General features: G+C 46.0%; 1 protein-coding gene across 2 annotated transcripts in view; it reads right to left on the reverse strand.

Annotated features, from left to right (window-relative positions):
• Positions 1-4,580, reverse strand: part of EZH1 (enhancer of zeste 1 polycomb repressive complex 2 subunit) — a 32,082-nt gene extending 27,502 nt beyond the window's left edge. For both annotated transcript variants that reach the window (XR_013824959.1, XM_079903577.1), the window contains exon 1: positions 4,456-4,580. The gene's annotated coding sequence lies outside the window, so the exon portion shown is untranslated. The remainder of the gene's footprint in view (positions 1-4,455) is intronic.
• Between the last annotated feature and the right edge of the window lie 3,069 nt (positions 4,581-7,649).

Raw genomic sequence — 7,649 nt, forward strand, 5'->3', positions numbered from 1 at the left:
AGGACTCCATGCTCTCACTGCCAAGGGCCCGGGGTCGATCCCTGGTTGGGGAACTAAAATCCCATAAGCCGCATGGCTCGGCCAAAACAACAACAACAACAACAAAAAATATATATATATATAGACTGCTCATTATCATTCAGTAAAACAAGACTTTTTAGTTATTCCATTTTGAATCAAAATATTAGGGCAAGTGTGTCAGAGAACACAACACATCAGAGGCACTGAACTCTACCCATTGAGGAACTCTTGACTTTAAGTTTTGGAGCACTGAAGTCCCCATTGACAGTCTGTTGGACTAAAGAGGCCAGGAAAGAGCCCAATACACAGTTTGGACAAATTAAAGACAAACAAACAAAACCAGGGACTTTCTGGAATGGAGGTGTTCTCTAAAAGAAGTTTTTCCTTTTAAAACCCTCTCCCTCAATCTTAATCTGATATAATTCTCTTCATCTTTCTCAACATATTTTTATTTTTAAAAATTTTGTTCGTTTTATCTTTTAGATTTCACATATAAAAGAAAACATATAGTATTTGTCTTTTTCTGTCTGACTTCAAGAAGCATAATGTCCTCCAGGTCCATCCATGTTGTTGCAAATGGCAAAAAAAATTTTTTTTCTTTAAATATTTATTTATGGCTGTGTCGGGTCTTAGTTGCAGAAGGCGGGATCTTTTATTGCAGTGCACGGGCTTCTCTCTAGTTGTGGCACGAGGGCTCAGTAGCTGCGGCGTGTGTACTTAGCTGCTCCTCAGCATGTGGGATCTTAGTTCCCTGACCAGGGATCGAACCTACGTCCCCTGCATTGGAAGGAGGATTTTTTTTTAAATTTATTTATTTGTTTTTATTTTTGCCTGTGTTGGGTCTTCATTGCTGTGAGCGGGCTTTCTCTAGTTGCGGCAAGCGGGAGCTACTCTTCGTTGTGGTGCGCGGGCTTCTCACTGTGGTTTCTTGTCTTATTGCAGAGCAGGGGCTCTAGGCGTGCGGGCTTCAGTAGTTGTGGCACGCAGGCTCTAGAGCGCAGGCTCAGTAGTTGTGGCGCACAGGTTTAGTTGCTCCACGGCATGTGGGATCTTCCCGGGCCAGGGCTCGAACCCGTGTCCCCTGCATTGGCAGGCAGATTCTTAAGCACTGCACCACCAGGGAAGCCCCTGGAAGGTGGATTCTTAACCACTGGACCACCAGGGAAGTCCCCAAATGGCAAAAATTTTATGGCTGAGTAATATTCTGTGTATGTGTGTGTGAGTGTGTATGTATCTCATATGTTATCCATTCATCTGCTGATGGACACTTAGGTTGTTCCTATATCTTGGCTATTGTAAATAATGCTGCTTTGAACACTGGAGGCAAATATCTTCTTGAATTAGTGTTTTCATTTTCTTCAGATAAATACCCAGAGGCGGAATTGATGGACTGTATGGCAGTTTTATTTTTAATTTTCTGAGGAACCTCCATACTGTTTTCCATAGTGACTGTACCAATGTACATTCCCACCAACAGTGCACCAAGGTTCCCTTTTCTCCACATTCTCACCAGCATTTGTTATCTCTTGTCTTTTTTGGTAAAAGTCATTCTAACAGGTGTGAGGTGGTATCTCACTGAGGTTTTTACTTGTATTTATTTCCCTGATGATCAGTGATGACGAGCATCTTTTCACGTGCCTGTTGGCCATCAGTTTGTCTCCATTGGAAAAATGCCTATTCAGCTCCTCCGTCCTGTTTTTTTCTCTTTCTCTGTAGTTAACTATCCTTTGTAGAAATGTAATGTGTTTTTAGTATTGCTGCCTCAAACCTTCTTTGGGAAGTAGCTAGTCAACAAAGTAGAGACTTTTTAAAGTTAGTACAAGACAGGAAAAAGATATACTTAGTGAAATAAATTGTTACAATTTTCACATAAGGCACAAATCAAGGGCAGGAATTGTTACCTGGAGAACTAAGGAAGCCAGGTTTCAGATCTCAAGAATTAAAGAGACATAAATAATACTTTAAATGGTTTTAAAAGGCATGCTAATTCAAAGGCAAGTATAAGAGAAACAAGTCCAACCAACTACATTTTCTCCCCTTTTCCCTTCTCATGAAAGTCTTCTTGGGAATAAAATTTCATTTTTAATCCTAGGCTCCTTATTCTAGTGCTGTTTCAAAGAGAATTAAAGTAACACCGGACTTCTCTGGTGGTGCAGTGGTTAAGAATCCACCTGCCAATGCAGGGGACATGGGTTCGAGCCCTGGTCGGGGAAGATCTCACATGCCGTGGAGCGACTAAGCCCGTGCACCACAACTTCTGAGCCTGCTCTCTAGAACCCGTAAGCCACAACTACTGAAGCCTGTGCACCTAGAGACTGTGATCCGCAACAAGAGAAGCCACCGCAATGAGAAGCCTGCACACCACAATGAAGAGTAGCCCCCGCTCACCACAACTAGAGAAAGCCTGCGCGCAGCAACCAAGACCCAAGGCAGCCAAAAATAAAATAAATTAAATAAATTATTTTTAAAAAAATAATTAAAAAAAAGAATCCGCCTGCTAAAGCACAGGACACGGGTTCGAGCCCTGGTCCGGGAAGATCCCACATGCCACGGAGCAACTAAGCCCAGGTGTCACAACTACTGAGCCTGCGCTCTAGAGCCCGTGAGCCACAACTACTGAGCCCACGTGCCACAACTACTGAAGCCCGCGTGCCTAGAGCTGGTGTTCCACAACAAGAGAAGCCACCACAATGAGAAGCCTGAGCACCGCGACGAAGAGTAGCCCCCGCTCGCCGCAACTAGAGAAAGCCGGCACGCAGCAACGAAGACCCAACGCAGCCAAAAATAAATAATAAATAAATAAATTTATTTAAAAAATAATAATAAATAAAGTAACACCATAATGAAAAAGTCATTTCCACCTCAGTAAGTTTTAAAGCTGTGCCCTGGCGTCTAGTTCCGTGATTGGCCTATAAGTACTCTGCCAGTTAGTGGAAGAACTAGGATCCAGATCTCCCAACTCCCAGTCCCAGAGATCGTCCCACTACTTATTTATTCCACAAACATGTATTGAGCACCTACTGTGTGCTTCGTAGTGTTTTAGTGCTTAAAGTGCATCAGTGAATAAAACAAACCAACATCTCTGCCCTGGGAGAATTAATTCACACTGTCTGTACACACTCAGCATACACCCTGACAATAACAGTATTATTACATCTTTACAGATGATCCTTTCCTCTATTATAAATGTGTGTGTGTGTGTTTTAAGTACTTTATCTCCTAATAATTTCTTCTACGCAATTAAGTAATCTCCTTTATCAATGCCACACATCCCAGCCCTGGGGTTTCCAAGGCTTAAAATAGACAAGCTCTCACAGAAACCTCTGATGGAGTTAGCACCTTCTCCGGCTGGAAACGTCTTTCAAGTTTCCTAAACTTAAAAGCACCGGGTGGGGGATTTTTCTCTTCAAAGGCGTCATGGCAGCAAACGCGGAAGAAAAGACCTACACTTTCAAGGCCATCTTCGCACGCACCCAGTGGTTCGGCTACCTCGGCTCTTAGCCCCCATCCTCACCCCTGTAGCCCTAGACTCGATACCTAGGCGACTCTATTAACAATCCCATATTTCACCTATGAAAAGCCCACTCTCAATATTTCCATCGGCGGCACGAACATCCTTCCACCTTCCTTCCCCTCCCCGCCCCCGAAACAATTTCTCAGTAGTCGCTTTTTACCTAAATAAGTTTGTCCCACATTTCCTAACAGGCATGTCCCAAATACACCACCTTGCCTTGCTTCAAGGCTCTTTCCCTTACATTATTTGATCCCCAAGAGAATTCTGGGGTGGGCAGGGATTGGCGCGAGACCAAATTTGGAGAGAAGCCTCTTACTCAGGGCTGGGACTAGGGGGAGGCTAGCTGGGCGCCTAGTGCGCAAACCCGAAGGAGGCACGCGGCACCGGCTCGACCCCAACAGTGAGCTCCCCTTTCCATTTTGCTCCTTAGGAGCCTCACTCGCCTCACCCTGTTTTTATTGCCACCGCTTCCTCAACACCCCCAAAGTCATCGCACGCTGAGCCCCCTTGTCTGGTCCTTCCCGTGCACTGCCCCAGGTCCCCGGGAGCCCACCTCGCTAAGGGCCCCCGCAGGTGCCACCGCCCACCCACGCCCTCCCGGCGCTGGGGCTCCCGCCCACCCCACCCCGCCCTCCAACGGGATTCCCCGTCCCCGGGCCCGCCCCCGCCGCTCCTCCTCCCCGACACACCGCCCTCCCCGCCGCAGACGCGGTTCTCGCCGGGGGTTCTCTCGCCCCGCTGCCCCCTTTCCCCAGCCTTCGGAACGGGGAGTGGGCGCCCCGCTACCCCCCGCCAGGCAGATAGTGTGCTCCTCCGCTTCCTTCCAGTTCTCTGACCCCTTCGACTCTCCCTCCCTCAGGCCCCGGGTGGCAAGGTGCGGAGGCCCGGCCCCACCGCCGGGCCCAGGATTGTTTACTCACTCATCCTCCATCCTGAGCCGCAGGGACCTGCCGCTAGGGCGCCTGCGCACCGCGGCCCCGCCCCCACGCCGCGGCCCCGCCCCGCGCCTCCTCCCGGCGCGTGCGCACTGCGTTGCCCGCGACCGCTGGTCAGGCCGGCTGGGCATCCTTCTTCGCACTTCTGCGGTTTGGCGCCAATACCCCAAACTCGGGAGTCCGAGGTGGTGCAACCCGATCCCGACGGTTTCCAAGGCGGCGCTGTCAGGGGACAGGAAGGGCTCTTGGGAAACCTCCCGGAGCCATTAATATCTTTAAGACTTTATCCAGTAGTTGCATCATCCCCACACGCTAGTGACATGCCTCACTTCATAATTTGAAACCAACCTGGAACCCCTTCATTACAGATCCTTCACATCTACAAATACCCCCAAACGCCCGTCTATGGGCTCTAAGTTATCATTCTTGCTTTATTTACACCGGACTGCCCTATTTCTGTCAATAGTTTTCTCAGTCACTTAGATTCAAATCAGTTGCCTTGAGTCAAAGTATCTTCTCACAAGATACCTGTAAGTTACCAAAGGAAAAAGAGTAACTTTACAGGGGAGAAATCTGGCAGACATCACCTTGACCAAGTGATCAAAGTTAACATTACTAGTGCTGAGAGATATTCTTACTAGGTACCTCTCAATATGATGCAATGAGAAGGGTACAAAATCACTTACATAGTTGTCTTGAAAAAAATGCATAAGCTGAGTTAATCATGAGGAAGCATCAGACAAATCCAAAATAAGGGGCAGTTTACACAATAACTAGCCAGTATCTTCAAAAATGTCAAGGTTAAAAAAGGCAAAGGGTGAGGAACTGTCCAGATTAGAGGAGACTGAGCAGACATGACAACTAAATGTAATGTGTGATCCTGGCTTGGATCCTTGTCCAGAAAAAGCACACCAGTGGGATAACTGATGACATTAGAATAAGGTCTGTAGATTAGTTAATAGTATTTTTTCCATCTTAATTCCTGGTTTCGGCAATCGCATTTCTTCAATATTTGAGGAAGTTGGCTCCAGGGCATAGAGGAACTCTCTACCACTTGTAACTCTTTTGTAAATCTGAAATTATTTCAAAATATAAAGTTAAAACTTAAAATACAAAATAACATTACCTTAAATTTGTCTCCACAGACATAATTTAAAAGCCTATAATCATTTTTTTCTTCAAATAATTATCATAACAACTCTATGAAGTAGGTAGGAAGGATTTCAGTTTTACACACGAGGCTATTCTGGTGTAAAGGAGTTAAAAGACTTGCCTCACACAGATGAAAAACTGTTCTGTCAGATCTTAAACTCGGGTCTCTGGATTGCAGATTTAGTGTTCTTTTCCTTATATCAGAACCTTTGACTTCTCTGTTTTCCTCTTGCTTATATCCAATTCACAAGAAAATCAAGGCAAATATTCCTTAATACTTGGCAATTTTCAATGATGTTCCTTTCCATTCCAAATGCTTTCTAGACCAGTGGTTCTCAAATTTGGTTCACATTGAAATCACCTGGGGAGTTTTAATAACTACTGATTTCTTCCTCCCACCTTCAGAGAGCCTGATACATTGGTCTGGGGTTTGGCTTGGGCTTCAAGAATTCTCAGAGCATCCCAGGTGATTCCACTGTGTAACCGAGTTTGAGAACCATTACACTACATAAATAATTGTTGAAATAAAGAATATGGGTTTAGGGCTTCCCTGGTGGCGCAGTGGTTGAGAGTCCGCCTGCCGATGCAGGGGACACGGGTTCATGCCCTGGTCCAGGAAGATCCCAGATGCCGCGGAGCGGCCGGGCCCGTGAGCCATGGCCGCTGAGCCTACACGTCCGGAGCCTGTACTCCGCAACGGGAGAGGCCACAACAGTGAGAGGCCCGCATACCGCAAAAAAAAAAAAAAAAAAAAAAAAAAGAATATGGGTTTAAAAGGGGGGGAAGGGGACAGCCAGCAGGTTAAAAAAAAAAAGAATCTGGGTTATCTAAGGAGAGATGTTCAGAAGATCTGAATGTCAGGACTGAGACTGGAGAGCAGTTTGAGAACCATCAGCTTATTGTTGTTAACTAGCACCATGGAAGTGGACCACTTGGTTTTCAGGAAGTATGCCAAGTGACAAGAGGAGAGATACAAAGACATTCTGTGATAACAAAGAAAATATGGTTACAAAAATATTTTGAGGTGGAAAGGAAGGAAGGAGAGGGGATATATCTGTACATATCAGAGTGTACAATGCAGCTCAAGCTCCACCTCCTCCTGCCAGCCCCCCAGGATCTCCCCCAGCTTCAACTCCATTACCACTTTATACTCGCTACCAGGCTGTCTACCTCTCTGATATCCATCACAATGTTAGACATAGGACTAAACCCAGGGTTTAGTTATCCTTGTTCACTAGAGGATTATAAAACCAACTTTCCACATCACCAGTAAGTGTGGGGTTCTTGGGGAAAATTTGTCTGCCAATTGGTTCCTCTCTCCCTCTCTGATGGGAGAGAGTTTTTCCTGCGACCAGGCTCCTTCTTAGCTGACCATGGTCCATGAGACGCTATCGGCCAATCTTTGGCCAGCTCTTCCTCTAACTTTTTCTTTTCCAACCCTTTACGTCTTTGCCCTATAAATTCGTAGAAAAACTGTTGGCAAGTGGTCAGCTACTAGACCTTTGAAAAACAGTACCATCACCCCTGCCCCACTCCTCCCAGCCCCACCCCCAGGCAGTTAATAGGAGAAAGGAATAACTGTGTCACTCCTGGCTTCCAGTTGCTCATCTTGCTCTTAAATTGGAGGCCTCTGGGGCTGAAGGAAACTGGACAAAGTGTGCTGAGTAGCCTAATAGGACTTTTTTTTTTTTCCTCAAAGTTCCCTATTGTGGAAAAATAAAATAATGTGTTTAATTTCTGAAACCTGATGCCTGATTTGCCTTGGCAGCCATCCTCCTGGGCTTGGCCGAGAGTCCAGCAACACTAATATACTGATTAATACCAGCTCAACTTGCTCCCTGGAGAAGAAGAGCATTATTTACTTGACCATTTTCTTAAATCCTTTTTAATTTGCATGTATTTTAGCATGATCTTATTGGCTTTACCATGCTGTATCTCTGACCACTGGCCCCAAAGAAGCCTCAGGGAAGACTGTTCTGCTCTGTGCACTCACAACCCCATCACAAGCAAGATTTTGTTCCACCCGG

Source organism: Stenella coeruleoalba (assembly GCF_951394435.1).
Source record: "Stenella coeruleoalba genome assembly, chromosome: 19".
NCBI lineage: Eukaryota > Metazoa > Chordata > Mammalia > Artiodactyla > Delphinidae > Stenella > Stenella coeruleoalba.